Genomic DNA, 24,745 nt, shown 5'->3' with positions numbered 1-24,745 from the left:
ACTGGCGCACGCCGCCAGGTCGAGAACGAGACGACGCGAGAACGTCGGCGACCGGAGCACAACGGACGCGAGAGAGAAGGAGACGAGACTCGAGGAGGGGGGAGGGGAGGTGCGACGGGGAACGAACCGAGCCGGCGCGATCAAGGGAGAGAATGCGAGGCACGAGGGAGAAAGAGCGAGAGAGCCGGAGCGTTTGCGTGGGGAACGATCGCAGCTCGTCATTCGAAGCCCGCCAACGGACGAGCGAGCAGCCACGGAACGGGACCGCGATTGAAAGAACCCACGCAATTTTCGCGATAAAAGAGAAAGGGAGATATATTAAAAAAAAAGAGGGAGAAAGAGAGAGAGAGAGAGAGAATCAAGGAGAGTAGCACGCGTCGCGCGCGATCGGGATAGCAAGTGAGAGCGCAGAGGGTGATCGTACGGAAAAGAGAAAAAAGTCGCAGATATCGCTTTGCTCGCCGATCCTCTTCGAGAGCGGAGATTCCACCACGGGGTTGCGGATTCGCTCGTCGCGATACTCGCTCGCTCGCTCGCTCGCTCGGTTCTCGCGTCCGGTTGAGTTTCGCTCGCGTTGCGATTGGCCGCGGTGTCCGCCGGTGGAAGTTTTCGACAGTAGAAAGGGAAAGAAAGCGAAAGAGTGTGCGTGTGTGTGTGCGTGAGAGAAGGGGAGAGAGAGAGAGAGAGAGAGAGGGGGAGAGAAGGCGAAATAGTGAGAAGCGTACTGACCGACAAAGTGAAGAGAAGATCGAAAAGGGCGCGAGAGGTTAAGGGAGTGCCGATAAATTAAGTGGTGGAAGAGCCGAAAGCGAAGTTGTTGACAGTGACGAAAAGTGACATCGCTACACCGCGCATTTCGCTCCAGGATATCGTTGCTCCGATAATTGGTTCCCGGAAAAGAAGGAGCTTACGACGGCGCCAAGGTGACGCGTGGAAGAAAAACAGCCGGAGAAAGTGATCTCGTGATTTGTTTATCTTTTGGTTTTGGTGCGCTCTGTGCCTCGGTGAGCTCTGTGTGCGCGAGGATTTCGGGAAGAAGGTCGATCGTATTCGCGTCGAGGGAAGTTGGTTCTTAACGTACACTCCCACGGAGAGCAAGGGGTGCGATTCCGCGAATGTCCTTCGTCGATAGTATAAACAAGCTCGGTGCATATTTTCCTATAGAAGGATACACGCGAGTGAGACCCCCGTGCGACACTCGCCTATCGTCATTGGTCGTCATTGGTCCCGCGACCGCACGCGACCAATAGAAAAGTTTGTAGTTTCGACCGCGAGTCGAATACGCGTGGAGTCGCGAGAGCCCATTAGCGGCTAACGTCCGACTAGTCTCAGTTTTCCAACGGACCGCGACGCACGTCTATCGCGAAGTGAGAATCGTCTCGCGTGGCTCGTGCCTCCGATTCCGCAGCAGGCTAATAAACATCGGCGCGGGTTTCCCTTCGAAGAAACGATCGTGGGACAACTAAATTGAGTGACAATCGAAACGCGAGAGGGAGAGAAAACGGACGACACGTCGAACATCTCGTGCGGAGCAAAGTGACAACCAACGTCGGAGTGAATACAGCCGCAAGGTCGTTCGCGAGTGCTGATCAGTGCTGACACTCCACAATACTGCGTGACCCACTCTCGCGCGCGTACGTTCGGTGTTTCTTCTCGCGTAGTGAGAACGGAAGAGAAACGAAACAGACGAAGAGTGAGCGAAAGTGCACGTCGTACGTCGTCGTGCCGTCTCGTGGTTACCGTTGTCGCGTCGCGATTCCTAGAATCTCGTCGTCTTTCACGCCGTTTCTCCGCCCCGTCCGTTTCGCGAGCGTGTACGACGTCGTCGTGACGCCGTCGTGAGCCGTGATTATCCCGCGCGACACGCTCCACGCTCGATCGACGTGCGACGACCCCCCGCGGTCGAGCCGTCACCGCCGCGAGAGTAGCACTCGGTGCACCTGTGTCCGTTACTCGCGAGCCGAGACGTGCTCCGCGCGCGACAGCACCGCCGCGCTATTATCCGTGAGCACCGGCGATTATCGGCGCATCGCGCTCCACCGATCTTGGTGCACGCTCGCCCACGTCCGATCCTTCCTCCGATTTACTTCGGATTACGCGTCGCGCCAGCGCCAGCGCCAGCGCCAGCGGTACGCTCCGTACGCTCGTGCAGCCGTTTCGGGAAGGATAAAGCCCCCGGACGGTGCTCACGTGACGAAAGTGCAGACGCTGCCTTCTCGGTCACTTGGAACAAGTGAGTATATCTACTACAATATATCCGTAAGGAGCTTTCCGCGTTTCTGCTGCTTATCCTTCCAACTGGCAATTGGCCATAGTTATGGGAGAATCGTCCAATCCGTGAAATTAAAATTTTTCAATCATTGTAATCGGTGGGTAGACCGTACATTTTTCTACGTTAAACGAAAATGATCCAAGCCTAACATGTGCCTAAAATTAATTAAGTAAAAACAGTTTTTATCTACATTTTTAAATCGCATAAAATATTATTTGCATTTTTCTCGAAATGGACTTCATGTGCGTTGGACGTCTCTTGCATAACTACAGCCAATTATATGAATTAACATTTCGAAAGTAATTTTCAACTCAAAGTTTTGTCGCGGAGCGGTATTGTGAAGTCGGGCGTTCGGGTGTCTTAATTACATGACGCGAAGGCTCGTCAAAATAAACCCGACAAATTATACCGACACGCGCACAGCGAGCTTTTGTTGTACATTTCCCCATTCAAAGCGTAATTCGCTTTAATAAAAAGATTCGCCGGAGTCTTTTAATTCTATACGCCATAATGATGCGCGGCCATTAACGCCTGGACAATCCGCATTTTTGTTATTTCGATCTCCACCATCTGCGGTTGGAGCGATATTTAGTGAGTCTGATGGCGTATAGCTTTGTGTACACAGAGTTTGTGCGCTCGCTAAGCCGTGAAACAATTGTTTTGCTTTTCAAAGTTTTTCTGTATTTCCCGTGCCGTCAAAATTTTTCGCTATATTTTTTTACCAGTTTATCGAATGTTGACATTCATATCACATGTACGCACGACGAATTAAACAGAAATTATATGCATTTTGATATGCCTCTGCGCTGGGGTGCACGCACGTCGTGTTAGAATTTTTCTCACATTGTTAATCGGTGCTATACGGATCCGAGTCGAAATTTTGATATTATTTTGATATTATTCTTAACTCGTAACTCTACTGGACTACAAGCGTAGTCCATCGCACACATTGTACAAATATTTTTCTCGAAGAAAAATATCCTGAAGTTTACATTGTCGAAAATTAGAAGAAAGTCTTTATTTTTATTACTTGGAACTCTACAAACCTTATTTTTCGGTTATATTTGTAACAAGTGATATCTTTCAGCTTCAGAATGTTTAATTGTTACACCAGACTGAAAAAAATTAACTTTTTAAATTCCATTTTAATTAAAATTCTTATTAAAATTTGGGGTACAAAACTACTCTACGAATGTAGTTGTGAATGCCAGATTTGGTCATTGTAGTTGAGATTTAAGTATAATTCGCACCTATTTAAATCTTTATAAACTAGAAAAAGTCTACTTTGACAGTATTACACTTATTTGTTTCTTTTTTAAACTTTTATTTCTGCAAATTTTATTTTAACATCTTGAAATTACAAATGCTTTTAAAATTTTAATACAACTTTGACATCAAGGTATTCCACAGCTAATAAAAAGTTAAAAATATTACATACAAAAAAGTTTCTAAAATATTATAAAATTATACAGAAGTTCTGAAAAATTATATGAAATATTCTGGAAAAAAATTTTATAAAATTTTTCTTAGAATTTTCCGTATAATTTTTCAACATTTATATATAATTCTTAGCGTTACAAATAATGTTACATCTATTTTTGGACGAAAAGTATATTCTAGATAGCAGGTGAAAGTAGAGGTTTCCAATAAAAGTTATTTTACTAGGTTAGTTTTTATACATATCAAGCTATTTTAATGTTAAAAACAGTAAAAAAGGCAATTTAGAACGTCATTAGTGTCAAAGTAGGAGCAAATTATAATTAAGCCTACCTTGATGTCGTAGCTTCTACATTTTAGAATTAAAGGCTTAATGAAGGATTAAAATTTCAATTTCACGAGGGAGGGGGAGGACTCCCTCGTATTCTGTATTCGACAACCAATCAGTAGTTCTAACAAACTCATCAACACACGTTAGATATCGGTTCGCGAGACTGTCAACAATCGCGCGTGCAGGAAATGCGTTACGTGTATGATCATGTATGAGTACACGTGCATGCGCTGTTTACAGCCGGCCCTCATTCATAACAAATCGCACGTAGCCATTCATTATGTTGTATTTTCGGGAATGCGTTCGGATTGAAACTTTCTGGACGAAACAGGTTTCGTAGTTCACGGGATAATCTGGCGCCTGTTATGGAAGCAATAAATTTGCACAGTTTGCAGTTATTGCGTAACTTAAAATACTTGGTCGTTTTCCGCGTTAGGAAAGTAGTAAAAACACCTATGGCTAGCATTAGAGAATTCATCTTCTTACGTTTATATTACGTCAATAATTTAAAAATATATGACGGGACATAACATTTTTGTGACGTATAACTGTGTCATTAAAGTTTTTTCTGTCCTCATATATTTCTGTATAATTCTTAATCTAATTTTATTTCTATATTAATTCTTATATTAGTTTTCAGAAATATTATTCTGTTGTCCATAAATTGTCAAAAATAAATTTGCTTGCTGAAGAAAGGGATACTAATTTTTTGTTTTATTAATCCGTGGATATTTTTCGTAATTAAGCTTTTTGTCACATTCTTTTATAAGTTAAAAATTTTAAAGTAAAATACATATTTGTTTATTTTTCCATGCATTTAAATAAACACTGTGTGACACGAATTTTAGATTACAAATCAGATAAAATGATTCTTAGAAATTGTATGTCGTTGAAAACGAATCCACTTAATGAAATTGCTCTATCACGTCACATTTTAAAGACAATTGGACTTAAAGATGTCGAAAAATCAGTATTTTTGTGCTATTTGAGCTAAAAAATGTGACGTAATAAAATAATTTTATTTACGGATTTGTTTTCAGCGATCCAACATCTATAAAAATCACCTACTCTATTAACGACTTAATGCAAAATTTACAATTACAGTTACAGCAAATTTCCAGTTCGCTTAAGCAATTTACATAATCACCTGCGCATAACAATTTGTTGATTATGAACCTTATCTGGACAAAATTAATAAATCGAAATTAATTGTCATATGTAGTATGTCAATTATTGTATAAACAAATAGGATGACAGAAAAATAATTCAATGTAGTATTTATATGTATTTTTTTTTCCTAGAATTCGATGATGCCATTAGTTTTTATTAATTAAAAATTTTCTCTCTGTGTACTTACTACATACTGTTTCACTTTTTTCAATTCGAAAATTATGCTAATGTGTGCTATTCAATGAAACTTTTGAGTATTGCGTTCATCTATGGCTATATCATTGTATCGAAGAATTTAAAGTTAGACTTTCCGGCCGAGCGCGTGCAATTACATGTGTGACTTAATTAAAGCCTGAGACAGCTAATTGCGAGTGTAGATTTCCGACGAAAGTATACGTACGAGTCTTGCGGAGATCCGGCGAGTTATCAGCGAATGAAACGAGCTCTGTGCGCGAATCGCAATTAATTCAATATATCAGACTGAATTTTATTCGTGAATTAATCTTTTCCTGATATGCACCAAGACGCGAGGAAGAACATCGCGCATATCCTTTTTTTTCCATACAGCAGACGCGACGATTCGTAATGAGGAACCCCGGAAACGTTTCGAGCGATTTATCACGTTTGGTCGTCCTGTCGTTCGCGCTTTAACGGATGACTTTCGGTTTCAATTAAAACACAAATTCGCGTCGCTGCGGGGGATCCACGGTTTTGCCAAGCGACGCAGCAAATTGACGCGAAGTCGAAACTCGTCGAGCGATCCGCTCCGTGGCGAGTACGATACGCCGCCGAAGGGAAAATAGGAAGTGCACGAGTAAAAGCAAAACGGTGAGACTGGAAAGGAGGTTGCTTCGAGAGAGAATGAGAAAGAGAGAAAGAGGGAGGGGGGGGGGAGAAAGAATCGGGCGGTGAAGGAGACGAGAGGATGAACCTGCTCCGTTGCTGACAGAACCGCGGGGCCATCCAACAGCTCGGTGGCCCTTTAATGGCCCTTTTCTTCAACGGACATACACTGTTTTATGTTTTATTCCGGCTGCCGCCTCCCGGACACGTTGCGCGCCGCACGTTTCACTCTCATTCTCTTCCGCCTTGCCCCGTAAACGCGTCCCTCGCATGAACACATTTCGCGTTGTTTCTGAGACCGCGCCGTCCTAGCTGCGGCCCTGAAAGCAGGTGACTCTGTATGAAACAAGATTGCCTCCATGGGGGGCCTTTTGCTATGCAGCGAAGGACAAGGCACCTTGATTCGCGGTTGCGTTGCTCCTCTCCACGGAGAAGCCTAGAACTCATTCCTGAGATCATTTGCGCGTATACCATAAAGCGAAAGTCTGTTTTGCACGTGTCTTTAAATTATTAACATTCTGTTATAAATTTTCAATGAGAAAGTTGTTTTTTTTTTGGTAGTATAATACAATTTTTTGAAATTGATAATTAATTATAATAATTTATTATTGTAATTAAATAATAATTTATTATATAATTTTTCAAATTATTTAAAAGAATGCTGTAAATATTGTTTATGATCGTGAAATTTTATTGTGAACGAGTTACAGAAAGTTTCACAGACATAGTTAAAACGGAAAATTATAATATTGATTTTTGCAAAATCGAGATATAGTTTTATACATGTTAATGATGTTTCAAAAATTATAATAAGATTATAATAATTATTCAAAATAATTACAAAACGCTTCAGTAATCATGTATTTTCTGAATAGATTTATTGCAGGCGAGATTGCAGGAGACCCAAAAGTGCAATGAAGTTTTTGTCTTATGAATTTTTTAAAAATGGTACACTTTCATCAATGATACAAGACGGTAGAAATATTGTTAAAAATATAATCAACATTTTATTTTATATTATCATTTCTTATATATTAAAAAAAATGTTTGTAATTAATAAAAAAATTTAATATTCTTTTGGGGTATTTTATTAAGAGCTTTTTTTTTTTTGAAATCAATCAGGGAATTTTTCCAAAAAGCGACTGGAAAACCGGGAAAAGTCAGTGAATATTTTGTTTCTTTTTTACTAACAGCTCTAAATATACATGCACAAAATATGTTCAATGTACGAATGATATTGAAAAATCTGTTAATTTATTGACGTTTCGCCACACGATGCGAGAGCAGTTTGTTTCCCGTGAGACTGACGGTCGATATCGCGTTGACGTATCTTCCTCGGATCGGTCGCATTTATTTGTGCATACCGATACTTTTTACGGCGAGGAGCGACATAGAGCGACGTGGAAAGGCATGGGACAGGTGGGTGGGGACTAAATTGAGCGCGATTAATGTAAAAAAGAAGGAAAGGCCGCGCGATGCCGGCTCGCTGCTTCACCGCAAACTGTCGCGGCTAGATCAGACGTGACTGCAATAACTGCATCCCAACACCCGCACCACGGTTTGTTGCCGCCAGGATGTTACTACCTTGACTAGCTAGTGATCCCGCTTTGCTCACGTATACACATTTTATCGGCAATCGCAACCTATCGCCTATTGTTCCCATCGAAATCTCACGTTTGTTTCTCTCCTTCTCTTTTTCTCTCGTTTTTTTCTCTGTTACCGCCATTTTCACTTCCGCGTTTCGCAGCCGATAAATTCATTAAGATTCTTCCTTCGTGAGTCAAAGACGTGATTGCGCAGAATGTATCGGATAACGTTACGATCGTCATCTATTATTTCTTACCGCGCACGTGCTTCTTTTAGCTTCTATTTCGAGTGACGCTTACATATTCATTATCCTCCCCTACATCTGCACGCATTCCCGCAACGATCGCAAAAGGATAAGCTAAGATTATATATAATTATCAGATGGATAACACAATGTACCTCATACGAAAGGTGGTCTCGCGGTTCGTGTACTTTTTTTTGATCCCTTTATTCTCAACTTATTTTCTATTCACTCTGTAATCTAGTCAATCTCTCGTGTACCTTCCCCTTATTGTTACCTTTTTACGCATGAAAGGCCGTCTTAACGATATTTCTGCCGTCTTGTATCATCGATGAAGGTGTGCCATTCGAGCGCGGCTGGAATTATTACGCGATGATGTACGGTTTTAAAATATATCAGGCCGCGCGCGCGATAGAAAATCTAAGATAAGATCTCGCTTTTGTCTAGCTCTCCTGCGAAACGCATTACTAAGCGGAGGTTAACATCCTCCTAAAAGGGACGGGAGCGTACGGTAGTGCAAATTAAGTCCAGGATTCTTCGTTACGATTGTACAAGTCTACCAGCTTTTGCTTTTCTTTTATTGCCAACGGCAGAACCTCCTCTCACGCTCTTCCCGGATAGCCGAGGAATAGTAACCTTCCTTGAATCGTTAATTAGTTTGAATTCCCGGATTCTAATTGCACGTGCAGTTTACGGCTTTATTTAACCGAAGCGCCTATTTCGGTTCGTGCAAGATCGAAAGAGCGCCAGTTTTCTGTGTAAAATGAACTCTTCTGTGTCACACGACTGTTTATTGAAAACAGAAATGCTACTATCGATCCTGTTGGGGCGCCAGCTTAAAGTAGATATGTCGTGCTACGCAACGGTTAAATAAAGACAGATTTCATTAATTTCTCAAGTATTGTCGACGGTCTTTACAATAGTCTCGCGAATATAAATAATAATTCTCGTCGTCTCGCGAGCCTTACGACCTGTCGCGCAAACGTCGCCAGGTATCAGTTTGTTAATCATAATTTGTCTTGAATGTGAGCGCAGGTGACCGACAGGACATACCTTTTTCTCCTGGAAGTGTTACGCAAACGGCCTCAAGATTCAGCTCGACGTCATGCCGTGGTTCATTCTATTTCTCCTGCTGCTTGCCGTGATGGAGGCCTTCCCTCGGGAGGCCACCTGTTCCCGCCTGCCGGACATCTACTGGAACTCCACCAATCCAATGTAAGTCAGCACTGTGCTCTTGCCTTTTCCTCTCTGGCGTCTCTCCCCGCGCGCACGCGCGCGCGCGCGCCGCATCTCTTCCGTGTAATTATCTTTTATCACCCGCCGGACACTCTGCGGCTCCGCGTCTCTCGCGCGCCAACTCGGACGGTTTTAGAAATGCCGCGAAGCATGCTAACTTTACGAGCGGGGCTCGTGTATGTCCAACCGCCCGTCTTCGTGGGCGGATACTCTGGACGCGAGCTTCTCTTCTTCTTTGTTCCGTCGTAAGAACCGGTGGGACGCGCGGTAAGGTTGCTCTTTAAATATGTACACGAGAATTGCAACGGCGTTGCAGCAGCGGTGCACGAGAGCCGAAAGCTAGAGCCGCGCTACCAGATAGTATCGTAACGTTTCTACGAAGCACCCTTACCCGATGACCGTTGCATCGCCGTGCAATTGCACAGGGAGAGACTGCCGGGAGACATAAACAATGACATAAAAAAGAACTTAATACCCGGAAATCGGCGTAGCGGCGGTGTATGCTCTTTCGAGCATTCCGGGCATATTGACCGCCGGGGTTTCTCTGTCGCGCGATATTCCCGGCGCTATGCATTTTGGATGCGCGCAGATTTGCGCGGCAGCCAACAAATCTCGGGCGGTTTTTTCTCCGACGTAACCGAAAATAGTTTTTTCGCGCGTTAATCGAGAGTGCCGTGTTATCACAGAGATTATGAATATGCATAGGCGTCCCCATGAAAATGACGCTAAAACTCCGGTGCACGATAATTAGAGAGTTTTCGAGTAAACGCAGGGGTAGGTACATATCGCGATTTCACGGTCCGAGTACGCGAAAATACCATGCGCGGTTACGTTTATCGCGGCCGTCGCGTTTCGTTAGTGAGGGCGTATTTTCGTTCTGAAAACGTTATCCTCAAAGAATGCAAGCTCCGTTTAATCTCATCCCGAGATATTACCGTGAATGTCCTTGTTCCGGGTGGGAGACGACCACGTTTCCACGTTGAAACATTCCACGGATAGTAACGTCTACTTGCGCACGAAGATCGAGTTTCATGGTTTGCGGGTGCATTGCACAACCGTTTTTACAGTTCGTTCTTTGGCGATGTTCTGCCCGCCTACTCGGCTTTAATTCGGCGCGCATTAGGTTCACTTACCAAGGAGTCAGCACTAAACGAGACGAATCATCTCTAAATTATTTGCTGTAGACAGACTAATTGATAATTCAATTTTATGAGCTTCGTATGATGTTACACATCGTTGAAAGTTACCTACCATATTTCTTATCCAAGTTATTTCGTGTAGGTCGACAACATTGGTCGAAGCTTTTTATATTCACGGTTATAGTAGTGACACTAGTGGCTATATATATCCGATCAATGTAACCCGTTTTACTGTCACCATATTACAGCTATTTTTATTTGCTCATAGCTCACATGTATATTAATATTTTGCGCTATCAAATGCAGTTATTTATATCTACAGTATGTATATCTTAGATGTACAATAAATAACTATATTATGAATATATATATCTACATATATATCTACATATATATCTGGTACAGATATGAATAATTTACAACTTTATTGGTAGAGGAAAAAGATATTTACTATTATTCTGTCGTGCATTAAGACTCTATAGCTCGAAGTGAAAATGGTTTCTAGTCGGCGAAATAAAATATTCTATTAGAATATTGGACGTCCATCCGATATGACCATGTTCTCTCGCTTTCTGTATTTATTACCGTGGGAAGTTATTGTATTCAAATATTGATTTTACTTTTTGATGAAGTATATCCTTATATTTGAGGAATTTTTTTTCCATGACAAAGAGACGGAGATTAATACCGTTACTTTCATTTTACGCGCTTACGGTCCTTTATGCTTTAAGAGTAATTCTTACGCTGGCGACAGTATATTATTTTGCCGGTAATATTAACTCAAAGGATAAACGCACATATTTCGTCTCGCAAAGCGAATCTTAGAGGCAACTAAAGAATATACATAAGGAGCATATCCTGTTCAGAGGACAAGCTCGAATTCAGTAGCGCAGTGCTTGTTCTCGTAAAGAGGCTATTTCGAGCGTAGAGTCAATTGTATCGAATAACGCGATTTTCTAACAACACAAAGTCTCTCGTTTAGATGAGACTCCGGGGTTTATATTTTATTTTGTCTCGCTGTTACTTTGATAATCATTCGTTTCGCGGACTACTACTGTATGTTTAAATATGATTTATTACTAAAATAGATTCTCTTCAAAATTCTCAAATGGGACTTAATTAAGCTTCATATTAAAAAAAAAAAAAAAAAAAAAAATGTATATATATATATTGAGCTTCTTCTCTTTATAGAATACATCGCCACTTATCAAAATCTATTATCTACGTGAAAATATGATCTCGATTATTATGCGCAGCCATTTACGAGTACCGTGCATTTCTTATCCAGAATCGGAATATATCGCGCCTGTTTACACGCGTGCGTGCGTATCTTTGTTTCTCAATATCGTCTTCTTCATTCTTCGGAGGATAAGCGAGGGAAAGCGAGGCGAAATTGAAAGGCCAATGAGAAACGTCCGGCGTGTTCACGCCCCTGCCGGCTTCGGGGTGTACGTGCATTGCCACGGGCGATTCTCCGAGGTCGAGCATTATAAATGTACACCGGGTGAGCCAAGTCGAAGCACCAAAATCGATTTATCCGACCGCGTTTCGCGCGAGGGTCAAGTGCATCGTGCGAAACGCAATCGTGGGCGCTCGCTCGTACGCTCGTTCGCGCGTGTACGCGCGCACGTCTATCAAATATGGGCAGTAATACGCGCGTGGTGGAATCGCCGAGCGATGGAATTTTACAAGCATTAAAACCGACTCGGTGTCGAGAAACGAAGATCGATCTATTCTCTCGAGTTTCGCCAGGTGGCTGACTAATGCGATGGAAGAGGGATAGCGGTGGCGCAGAAGAGGACGGTAGAGCGGTTAACGGGCAAAAACCAATTCGTCGTCAGGATCGAATGTCGAGCGTTTGTCGTTGTTCGAGTTTCGTCGTGTATATCTATGCTTCGACGAAGGCTCCTCACAGTTTGCCCGTTGCTGCACAAGATGCGATAGTAGCGTTTTCGAACCTGAATAGATATGTACCTGAAAGATCAGTGCTTTTGTCAACTTGAGGAGAAAACGTGGAATTGATATCAATACATGAGATAACAATTGATACCGAAACTAATAATGCTACACTTTACTTGTCGTAATGCTTCTGACTCTCTCATTTTGCGAGGATAATAAGGTATTGCGAGTTAATTGTTATCTTTCGGAGTGCCGCTTATAATAAGAATATTATTACGCTATGTTGCCTGATCAAAGGGCGTGAACACGCCGGACGTTTCGATAAATACAAACTCGCTAGTACTTCTTTGTACACAGTGCGACTTCTATCGACGCGCTTTCGCAAATTCCACTCAATAAGAATGCGCTTGCACGCCGGAGATCGACGGCGACGAAATCACGGAATCGAGAGCGAATTCGTCGAGGCGGGTTCCCGTTTCCGCACGACAAATTCAGATCCCGCGGTAATCGACTTCGAGAAGGTATACCTCGGCAAACGGGAGCACTTAAGAACTCGGCGGTGTAAAGAGAGAAGCATGTCGGGGCAAAGAGAAGGAAGGAGAAAAGGGGAAAGAGAGGGAATGGTCGCCACCGGCTGCGAGCTTATAATTCAGTTTGAGATTTTTCACGAAAAACCTTCTCTATTCGCGGAGTCGCCCACGGCGACTTTCTCCAACGCGATCGCGAAGATAAAAGGAGATCGCGATAGGAGATGTCCTCGGCCAGAACCCGGAGACTCTCTTCTCGACGTCTTCATTCGCGGAAATTGACTCTCGACGATCGACTATCTCGACTATTCGTACGCGCTATTCGTGTGGGGGAAAGCGGCAAACTGTGACGATACTATCGCACGTATAGATTGTTCGATATACGGATACGCGCGGAAAGGTGTATGTATCCTCATCGAAACACATCGAGTACAGTTTTATTCGTCGTAAATCGAGAAAAGATCGACTTCATTCTTCGAGGCGTACCCTCCATCGTCTTTTGCGACACGTCGCGTCTTGTCTTATGGCTTTGCCGTATTCGGTCAAGAGTTCACCGAGAGGTACATGCACTATACGTCGCTCCTATAATAATGGTCGATGATTGAAAATTACACTTTGGTTGACGTCATTTTTTACGTTACGTAGCGCAATTTTTTTTTATCACACTCATAAAAGATATCAATTTTGAGGTACAAAATATTTGCTTAATGTTTGTCCCATCCGTCTTTATTGTCTTTTTCGTTGCTTGAAACTGTTTCGTTGCTTTTATTATTTTTTTTAACGACATACATATACAGAGAGAGGAAAGTTTCTTTACTTTCAGTATTTCTATTTGTTATTTTTTACTGAAATAATATAATTATTTAGTTGAAACAATACGTTTCTTTATAAAAATAATTTAACTGTTTAAATGAAACGATATATTTCTTCATTGAAGTAATTTAATTGTTTAGTTGAAACATTAAAATTGTTATAATGATGTAAAACAATTGTTCAAGTACAAAAATATCTATTTTTTTCCAAACGAATATTTTCTGTAGGGTACGCGTTAATATTTTTAGAAATGCCAAATACTCGTAGAGTTGAACTATTTCTATGCATAAATTTTTTTTAATTTAACAAAATTTATTAAATGTAAAGAAATTCTTTTCTCTCTGTGTATACATACGTTATGTTTTTTATTTAAAAGTATATGGAATTCATGTAGTCATATGTCAGTGACAAAATTACATTTACATTTTATTGTTGCACATCACCATTCGTCTAATTGAATCGTCCATCAAGATCGCTCTGTCGAACACTTTATGATTCTTAAACACGCAAATAAAAATACGCGAAGGTAGTTACCGTTATTCATCACTCTGTGTAACTCCATCACAGGCATAATCCTTCACTCTCTCGTCTATGCATGTAACGATCTTCAAGCGTAAAAACTCCACCATCGAGTATCCATGATTTATGTGTCCGTGTGTGCCGATATATATTAGCCGTACGCTCGCAGGTCGATTCCGAACCAGGTCGTTTCTGCGCTTTCGACGTGAATCGCGGTAGCCGGTTAATAGACGTAAGCGCTCCAACGTATCGCAAATAAAAGACGAAACCGATCGAATATGTGTATAAAACGAGGCGCGACACGGCGTATTTATAATCGTTGGTAGTCGAGGGAGAACGAAAATCGGATATTTGCTTAATCGTCCCCCCGATACTTCGTTTCACTTTTACTCGATTTCTGCCTATTTTTCTATCTCTTCGAAACGATCATTTTATGACAACGGCCTTTGGAGGCCGGAGTTCGGCTGTTTTTAACGCAATCGATAATTTATTTAAATGGTAGTCGCTATCGCGGGGAAACACAACTAACGGCTGATTAAATCGCTCCCAATGCAGTAGCGGCGACGATCGCGATTGGCCTATCATTCGATTTTTAATTTACATGCGCAGGACGAATCGATCGCTTCCGCTCACGTGACCACGTCACGTTCATCCCAAATCGCGTCGTCCGATCGAAATAGTTTTCAATTTCGAGCGTCAGACTGCGACCCTTCGATGCGTCCGGCCGCGATCTCGATGAGGACGTTTGAGACGGAAAAATGTGGTGACGAGTGCTTGATCACGTACGAGCGCGGGTGAGAGCGATAGTTGAACCGTTCGCGATTCAACGGCGCGCGCTTTATGGCTCTTTCGACCGGATCGTTCGATGGTATTTCGTCGATGGACGATCGCACTGAATGCGGCGCATTTGCTGCAATGATATTTTAGACTCGTCCGAATACCATGAAATTGTTTTGTTAAGTATTCACTACGCTCAAATTACCATCGCGTCCATCGCGCTTATCGCTTTAATAAAGTGCGGCCTGCAAATTTACGCGGACGAGCATGCGTGTATCAAAACGTGTTCTAATGACACTGGGGATTATTATGTTTGCACAAAAATATATGGAAAGCTGTTAAAATAGATGCAAAATGAATTTTAGAGCCGAATGTAAACGAACTGAATATCTCAATAATATGTGAAATTGAAATATTTTTTTTTTAAGCCTCAAACTAGATTAAACGGATCTTATAGATTTTTTTGTCGCGTAAAACGAATCCGCAAACGAAATTGCTGTATCACGTTACATATTTAAAAACATGGACTTAAAGTTGCAAAAATGATATTTTTGAGTATTTTTTGATCTAAAATAACTCAAATAACGGATTCGTTTTTAACGATAAAAAATTTATAAGAATCATTTTGTCTGGATTGTGACCTAAAATTTGTGTCACACAGTGTAATCGATGAGCTTTCTGTGGAAATGTATTTACGAATGTATGTTAATAATAGAAATACATGAAAATAGAAATACATGAAAATATCGGATATGATATCGTTAAATAGCATAAAAAATTCTCGGAGATTGGTTAATATCTTTTATTTTTGTCGTTTAATAAGATTTCGATATCTCTAATCGAAAAAGAAAAGAATCTAGACAAGCTTTCTTAACTATGCAATAAACACTTAACAGTAACGACATGTTGTTACTGGAAATGTATATTTTTTTTTTTTAGAACTGCACATTCTCTCTTTTCCTATCGATTTCACGCTACCTAGCAACCATTCCCTTATCCAATCGCATCTCGATTTGAAAATGGACGCGCTAACACCCGATCGCAAGATGAAGTCTGTTGGGATTACTGCATCCCCTTTATTCCACTATAAATGCTTCTTATTATTCTATTTTTCCTTCTTTGGTTATTTACATACGCCTCTTTGCGCGACCACATTCTTGCCTATTTCAATCTTGTTTTCTGGTCCAAGTCCCTTCGCGTTATTCTTCGCATTTCTCACTTCTGTCTGTCTTCCCGTTCTTCTTACGTAGCTGTAACACGGCCGCCGATGAATCATTTGCACCGCGAGCATATTCCATGCGCGGATACGGACGATTTTGATTTCAAAACAGATTAAGCGGAATTCGCGGGCCGTCCATCGTCTCTGTGCAAAAGTGGACGCGCGAGATTTACGTACTCGCCAGGTGCGCCCCTAGTTTTTCCTTTTTTTTTAATTTTTTATTTTTTGTTTTCCGGTGTATACAGATGTCGGGAACAAAAAGCCACTGCGCGTGTTTGTCGAATAATTTACAGTCGTGCCACGTTGTTGCATTATTTGAATATATCCTCGCATGTGGCGCATGGGGTGAATTTCTACCGGCTGCTCCGAAATTACTATCTTCATGACGTTACGTTCTAGGTCCAAAGGACTGGTTTGAATGGCCGTCACGCTTCACTATGTCGTCCAGCCAAATGTTCGCGCCGTTGGAAATTTCATGTTAATCGACGAGGAATAGCTTTCGCGTCCACTCGATCGACAATTGCTGTCAGAATTTTTCGCCTGCCGTTGCCGTCTAATTGATCGGACAGCACAAAGCCAGGCAGGCAAAGGAATAAATAAATAGAATAAAAATTATCCATCGTGACGCATGAAATGTATGCCAAAGTTGATACAATATCAGAGTGGGAGCGAGCGGACTTGCGTAAAGAATATTTGAGAAGTACCCCGCGGGATGTATTTTCGCGCACTAGTCGTGAGAAATCAACCTTCGAGCAGGCGTTTATTGATATTTATACGCCAACTTTTCTGCAACCGAACCGGTACGCAGTCGCCGCGGATACTTCCGAGACGATATTTCCACTCTTATCTCGTCGAAACTTTTGTCCGGGACCTCGCTGTCACGTAGAAAAAAAAAGAGCTTTATCGACAATACGAGAGCGAAAAGTTCGAACGCTCTCGATAACCAGACCTCCATGAGTCTCGAGTGAAATCGGAGATCGTTTATCACGGCTATCATCAGTAACAACTCGCACGTTATTTTTCCTCCTTGATCTTCGAGTTTGTCCATTTACATGAATGTATCTTGCTGAAAGTAACGAGCGCGATTTGCTTTGAAAATTGACACCCTTTATAAACTTAATCCTTACGATACTATGCTCAAAACTATGTCTCATCTTTACCATCTTGGGCATCTCAAATTTGTTCATTTTTTTACTTATTTGAAATGGTTCAAAAAAATTTCTAAAAATTCACAAATATACTTTCAGCTTTTTAGAAGAAATATTGAAACTTTACTTAGGAAATAATAAAACTTTTATATAATTTAATAATCCATCAAACTTGAGGGAAACCTGTATGAATAAGACTCGATCGGACACGAAATACCCAGGATAATAGGGAAGGGTTTAAACAAACGGGGACAAAATGTTTTTTTGCATGGACGATATGTCGTGATGGCGAACAAGATTTAATAATCTTTCTTGCTTCATCGACGAGATATTTAATAATTCTCCTCAACAACACTCCGTCTTTTGCGCCATAGTGAACTATTTCTGTAATATAAATTAAATATCTTCGGCATTCTTACTCGTTGCGGTGGAAATTTTTTTTATCCCCCTGAAATTAAAGATCGAGCGAGATGCCATCGGCATAGCTCCCAACAGATCGATGCGAACCAACACGTATTCTTCGGCGCGATATTCGTACGTACGTCGAAATATTATGTCTATTTGATGCGGATCACTCATCGGACACGCTTACGCTCTCCACGATTTCTCGGTGCATTTATATCGCGCAGTTACATAATAATTCCCATTGGATTCACAGGAGGATCGCCTCGTATAGCTAGGATAACATGTCCTGCCTCCGGTCCATGGGGATGATACATTCCTCTGATAGTTATATACGTGTTCCGTGCATACATCGGACCGCTTTTATAACCCTCCGCGTTCGCACGTACAGCGTCTACAGTACGTTTCACACCGCGTGTGCGCCTTCGCGCGCTTCGGGTCCGGGCCCCGAGAGAGAAGAAGTGAGCGAGAGGAAGGAAGAGATGAGAGAGAGAGAGAGAGAGAGAGAGCATGGCGCAGCGCGGACTACGATGAGATTAAGGTACAAGCTTCCTGCCGGCAATGAATTATGTCCTTGCACGGCACGCCGAGATGTTTCTTCGGCGGTATCGCGCACCGAGCCGTACGTACGTGGAGCCCTTACGTATGTTACCTCGCCGGTAATGGTAGCCGCGCCGCGGTACCGTACCTTTCTGGACACTAATTCACGCTCTCCGCGCGCTCTCCTCCGCGCGAGAACGCGCTCTCCCGGGAATAAAATTAACGCCGCGCCGTGAAGAATCGCGCGACGATTTTCAGCCGACTACCCCACCAGACGACTAAATTATTAGGGAATGCGGGGACGAGGTTCAAAGCAAATTGGGAGTTTTCTCTGCGACACACGAGAAATTGATAGTCCTTTTATTGCTCGCCGTGCTTTTTGGCTTGTGTTAATTAATTGTTGTGCCCGTGACTGCGTAAAGGGACAAATAGGAAAGATTATTTGATTATTTTGATTTGGCGAAATTTGTTACGATGACATTATCGATTTCTTTCTACAGAGAAAAATGAATTTAACATTTATTTCAGTCATACGTTGAAGTAGAGGGATCTCTAAAAATAGCTTAATATACGACAGACGAAATATTGACTTGCGAATTTGTTCGTAATGGCTTTAGTGTACCAATTGTTAAAAATTTAATTATTTTACGCAACGGATAAAGTTTTTACCCCTATCGAGATACAAAATGGTTTAATAACTGTAGCCATTTTTCCGTACATTTTAACAACGAGCTAATACGCCACGTCGGCGTAGAATTAATGGTCGTATAATTAAAGGATTTCGCGTACCGGCTGCGAATGTACATTTTTCATACGCGCGACGCGCGTCAGTCGTCGCAGCTATTGGAAAGCGATATAGACATTTCCGCAGTTTTTGCAATTGAATACACTTTTCCATCTCCATCATACCGCACACGTAACATACAGTATATGTAATATTCGTATTTCTGGATTAGTTTGCCACCATAAAATTTTTTTTTCGTAATATCTATTCGTGTTATAAAACAATTCAATCGTTATCGACTTGAGGTGGCCTAGTGCTATTTCGCTTATTATTCTATCCTTAGAAAAACGAATAACTGACAAGAGATCAATAAGTAATCGATAAAAGATCGTAATTAATATTAATCTATGAATTTGACATTTACATATTGCTTCATTCAATTGCAATTTCAATATTCCTATCCCCATTCGCGTCTATATTTACTTATTTCTTATTTTCTTATTTCTTTTGTCTTTTCAACCTTCCTCCCGAGATCACGGCCGCCTCATTACAGCTGTAACATGCCGGAGCGACGACGTGCCAGTTGTGCTCGCGTAATTCTGCGAGCGCATTGTTACGCGATACAGACTGACGTAATTTAATTCGTTGTCGTGTGTACGCCCGGCGGTTGAGGATATACAATCGTACACACGTGCTCTAGTAATCGTGGCACGCCGCCGTGTCTGCATTGCAGAACTGCTAGAACGTACATTGCCGATCTATGAAACGGTCTTTTGCCGTAGACACGTGCCATTCTCCAAGTTGTATGGAAATATTACGAGGCGATTATCGCTATAACAGTAAATAACGACATAGTTAATTCGAAATTGCTCGTCGTCACTGTAGAAATGTAGAAATGCATTTCGTGTCTCTCGTTCTGTATCGCGCAATATCAATATTTACCGCGTGATTGCGACAACGCGCGGTATTTCATTCGCGAGAAATATAGCGCAGCCAATTTGTATTTTTGCCGTTTACATTGTCAGATCGCATGATTCGCGCGGTATGTTTGATTACGTATATATGCCGATCCTAACCCGATATCGATACTAAAAATTTTATGAAGTGCGAATGACGCGACGAACTGCTGGGAGGCAGTGGAGAGAGGGGGGGGGGAGGTTAATTTATCGATTATTTGTCTGGTACGCAGCTAAGAGTACGCAGCTTCAGACTAGTAAGTAGATATCTATCTGTGGGCGTACGGTAATCGTGAACGGAGAGAAAATTTTCGCCGTTCACGGTCGGCGTCTGGCGAGTTCTCAACTTTCAGTAGAATGACGAAATCCATTAGGGAGTTACTTAAATGTTTGTAAAAGTATGGCTTTCGTTTGATATAACAGCGTTTATTTGTCTTCTTACTTTCATGGTCGATTTATATTTTCATATTCATGAACATACGCGAGATATATTGATGGCTTGCGCATGTAACTGATCTGATTTCTACCAATGCTTTTTTTTAAAGAGACAAACAGAGGAAAAGAATGAAGAATATTTATTAAAAAAAATTTTTTTATATATTTTATTATATTCGAAAGAATAAGAAAACATGTAACTTTGGCTTTAAGCTTCGTCGACATATATCTTTGAGTAGTAGTGGTAGAAAGATGGATTTGGATCGATTTCGTGTGCTAGACCTCAATCTACACCAGCTGAAATCCCTCCAGAGAATAACTGATCAATTTATAAGCAACCAGTTTTCCCGCCATAATGAATTCCCTCTGTCGCTTTGCATTCATGGCCCAATCTCCGTGCGTGTTTCCCGTGCAATTCCGACCACCGTTGAAGACGACATCGACATCTCGCTCACGTACATGCGTACGACTTCATCTTAACGCCGCGAGTTTCGCGGCTGCGTAATGATTACTGGCGCAAGAACGATTTCTCTCTTAACGCAGGAACAAGGAGGAGCCAACGAGAAGAAGAATCAGCGCGCGAAGCGAGGAAAAAGGGAACGAAACTGATCAGATGGGAGATGGAAGGAAAAAGATAGAGAGAGAAAGAAGAAGGGCGGGGGAGTCGGGGGTTAGCAGATGCACTGTGTATCGCGGTATAAACCGACTACCCATACCGTGACGTTGGCTTGATGCTGGGTTATAAAGCCCAGCTGACGCCACGTATAATATATTCTTCTCTTCCCCCATGTGCCCGGCTCTCTCGCTCGCGCGCCATCGTAACACGGTCTTGTACTTCGACAGTCCTTTTGCACGCATCGCTCCTTTTTACGCCCTCGACGTAATAGACGCGGAAGCTACCCCACTCCCAGTCGTTTCCTCGTCTGGACCTAACTGTCCGTTTTGCTCATTCGGAATAGTCGCAACCGATACGGTTGGCTACGGAGGTGATATCGTCACGCTTGGCTGAAGACGAATGATACTGCAAAGTTCGATGCCGCAATTTTTTAACAGAGCGACAAAGGGATGCCTAGGCTCGCTCACATAGAGTGGATTTCTTGCGCGAACGTTTAGCGAGTCAATAAATTAAAATGGTTTATTCGTATTCTGATAGTGAGAGCCATTTTTGAGAACTAAGTAAATTTTTTAAAAGTCTTCGAGTTTCCAATTGCTAAAATATTTATTATTGCTACAGTGAATCTTTGTTTAGTTTAATATTTATTGCGACGCGAATGTCTCACTAATATTTATTATCTATTAAATGGTTGGAAGAAGCAAGACGTATACGGATACGTGTACTCGATGGCTCGACCGATTTTCCCACGAGAGTAAATGCGGTGGGCGGCACAGTAAATAATACATTTTCGAGTACGAGGAGAACCACCTAAGCAGAAATATAGATCTATGTAGTGGATGAGAGCTATTGGCTGCTTTATGAGTATCGTTTCGAGACTCGAGTGGACGTATCTCGAAACAGAGAGCATTGGGAGAGATACATAGTATCGGGTGATTGAAATGGGGTAGAGGAAACGAATCGATGTGTCTTCTGTCGAAATATTTCTTTGCGAGAAACTGTCGCTCGTTTCCACTGGCCGGGACAATCCGTTTTCATTGATGTTTTTGGGTACCGAACCTGCCAAAGAGAATCTTAGGTCGAACGGTCAACTCTGATGCCCATTGTCGACGGATTACACGGGGATTTACCCGCGGAAATTGATACTCTGCTTGTCGACTATGGTCGATATGAGTGATATTCTCGGACTTGAATAACCACTGAACGCGACTGCATGCTTTAGATTTTCATTTTGCCTCGCATTTTTCCCAGGTAATAATACGACGAAAAAAAAAAAAACATGTACACCGTGAGAGTTATGCATTTTAACTTTTCTATATGTTTTTAATTCGATACTGTGAATAAAATAAAGCAACAATTTACAGGAATAGTCTCTAGCAAATACTAATGACCCAACCGTAAAGATTCCGATTACGCGCTTGTACATGCCGATAACTGTTTATAGAGAGGGATACGGAGATATCTGAGCATAAAGCGGAATAAATTATTATTAGGCTGATTAGGAAAGAATTTTAATTGCAATCCGCATTCCCCGCTTAATGGCTAATTAGTAAATTCTACAAATTAGTAGATATCCGCGTTATAAAGTTCACATATAGCTCTAACCGATAGTACACACCGTTGTGTAACTCGTCGACATTGGGTTCATCGCATGCATGGTTCAGTTTATGTTTACCCACCCGATGAGTAATGTATCTCAATAATTGTACATCTGTCGGCTATATGCGGAAGCGCATAAATTATGAAACGAGCAATAATGCCATCATCACGCTTGATCCTATCGAGATTTTCATTTACGTAATTATGATTGTTTGCGGACGGCTGCGGAATCCCGATAATAATTTCTTGCTAATGTACACGTGTGGGTGTGCATCTCTCTTGTTCTGGGATTTTCGGAGAAAACAGAGTCGATTCGTACAACCAACGCTACGCGTACACGTACGTAAGAAACTGTTCCTCTTCATCATATTTGGCAAAAAGCGTGCGCTCGTTTCGTGCGCCATTACTACGTCCGGGCTTACCAGTGGGTTAAACGGCGGCGTTATTTTGTAAAATGAAATAAAGGAGATATTCATACTGGTCCTGAATCTTTCCCCCTGCCGTATGTTGAATACTCCGTGGTTGAGTAATGAGTCTAAAATTTCTATCTCTTTTCTCGTTTTCTCTCATTATCATCTTCTCTTTTACTATCCTATTCGCTCAGTCCATCTGTCTTTCTTTCCCTCTCTTTACCTTCTCGGCGCCGAGTCTAGAGAAACTTTCCTTGCCAAATCTCAGCGTCGACGAATGCGTTTAATAAAATTTTCTGATCCAGTCAAGATTTCAAAGGAGAAGTGTGTACATGTATATGTAACGTAGAAAGTTCAATAAGCCGAGATATTTAATCGGGAAAGCTTACTGTGCTTGTGATGGTAAAATTGCAATCGAAGAGAAGAATTGCAATTGCCAACGAATTTGATATTCGACATTTCTATTCGAAATTCCAAGGAACATTACCGTTATTTAGAGCGAGCGGGCAACGATGGCAATGCATTTTTCGTTATGACTCATTAGTTTTGTACGATATTGAAGGCGTATGTTGTGTCAAACTGGACTTTACCACGAAGTGTATTATCGACATTTGGCGCACCTATTCGATCGCCTCGGCAGTTTAGAAGTGGCCATTAGCCTTATTCGGAAGATTAACTATCGTCTTGGTTCTGGTCCGGACTACTTTGGACACTCGTTTGATCCTCAACCCTTACTTCTCAAGTACCGTCTTCGAAGTAGGGGTTAATCGATTTCTTCTCGTAACTCCACCACATTTCTTGGAAAAGTATCTTTGGTAAAGCCTGACGACAAGAATACAGTAATGTAAATTATTACATACATCGTGCAACCATAAAGCGCTTTGAAGTATCGGGTTTTATACCTTTATAACTTTTTCTTGGGCACCGATCACTTTACAGCGCTCATAGTGCTTAATGTTCACGTTTTAGCATACATATTTATACGTTGAGCCCTTTGCAAACCGGTGGATATCGGACGTGCCATAATCAAAGCTAAACAGATGGGAGTTACATTTAATCGAGTCATCTCAGCCGTCCCAACGTGCCTTAACTTAATTTAACTCCCCCGACGCGTATCTCGCATACATGAGCACATAAGAGTCCATAAGATCGTGTACAGCGCGCTAGTTTGTCGAGGTATCGCTGCTTCCAGATATCTACCGTGCAAAAAAAACCTGCCATGCTTGCTGCTATACTAATTAAGTCTTCCGATACTCTTAATTAAGAGGATATATATTGTATCGTAACAGATATAACTTGCTAAATTTCTAAAAGCTATGATTAAATTTGTGTTATATGCACACGAAATATTTATACTCTTTTTATACATGCATATATATATATATATATATATATATATATATATAAAATTAAATACATTAAAGTGTTCAATAAATGTTAATAGACGAAAACGATTAAAATTGTGTTAAGAGGTATTTGTATGGGACTACGTTCATTCCGTCTACCTTGCGGCGGAAGCTGATATGGAAGAATGTTCAATTAAATTAATAACGCTTTGCAACTAATTATACAGCGCTTGGCATGTGATATAAAAACTTTCGCGCGACCGCCCGGCGTAATTATTCATTTTTCCGGAGCGCAACTCATAAGCGTTGTGTTTAATCATCCGATATTAAGGGTAACCCGCGGAAGGGCGAGATTTTATGAAGGGGTGCAAACAATTTCAAATTTCTAACTCACCCCGACGCGCCGTCGCGATCCTTTTATGTTCGACATTCCCGGCATACCCTTCGCTTCACGGCGTTTAATTATGAAATATGTGCTTAACACAATGAAAGATATCATCGCCAATAATTCATCGCGGCTTAAATATGTGGCGTAATTACGTGTTGGAGGTGCCGTGCCGTG

At 41.7% G+C, this 24,745-nt stretch overlaps 1 long non-coding RNA gene across 1 annotated transcript in view; it reads left to right on the top strand.

The window, feature by feature from the left end:
• The first annotated feature begins 162 nt into the window (after positions 1-162).
• LOC113003813 overlaps positions 163-24,745 on the top strand; it is a 96,803-nt gene continuing 72,220 nt past the window's right edge. Inside the window, exons 1-2 of the long non-coding RNA XR_005574279.1 lie at positions 163-2,233; positions 8,917-9,096. This is a non-coding gene — a long non-coding RNA (uncharacterized LOC113003813). The remainder of the gene's footprint in view (positions 2,234-8,916; positions 9,097-24,745) is intronic.

Source organism: Solenopsis invicta, chromosome 3 (genome assembly GCF_016802725.1).
Source record: "Solenopsis invicta isolate M01_SB chromosome 3, UNIL_Sinv_3.0, whole genome shotgun sequence".
Classification (NCBI taxonomy): Eukaryota; Metazoa; Arthropoda; class Insecta; order Hymenoptera; family Formicidae; genus Solenopsis; species Solenopsis invicta.
This window is presented reverse-complemented; position numbering and strand designations above follow the sequence as displayed.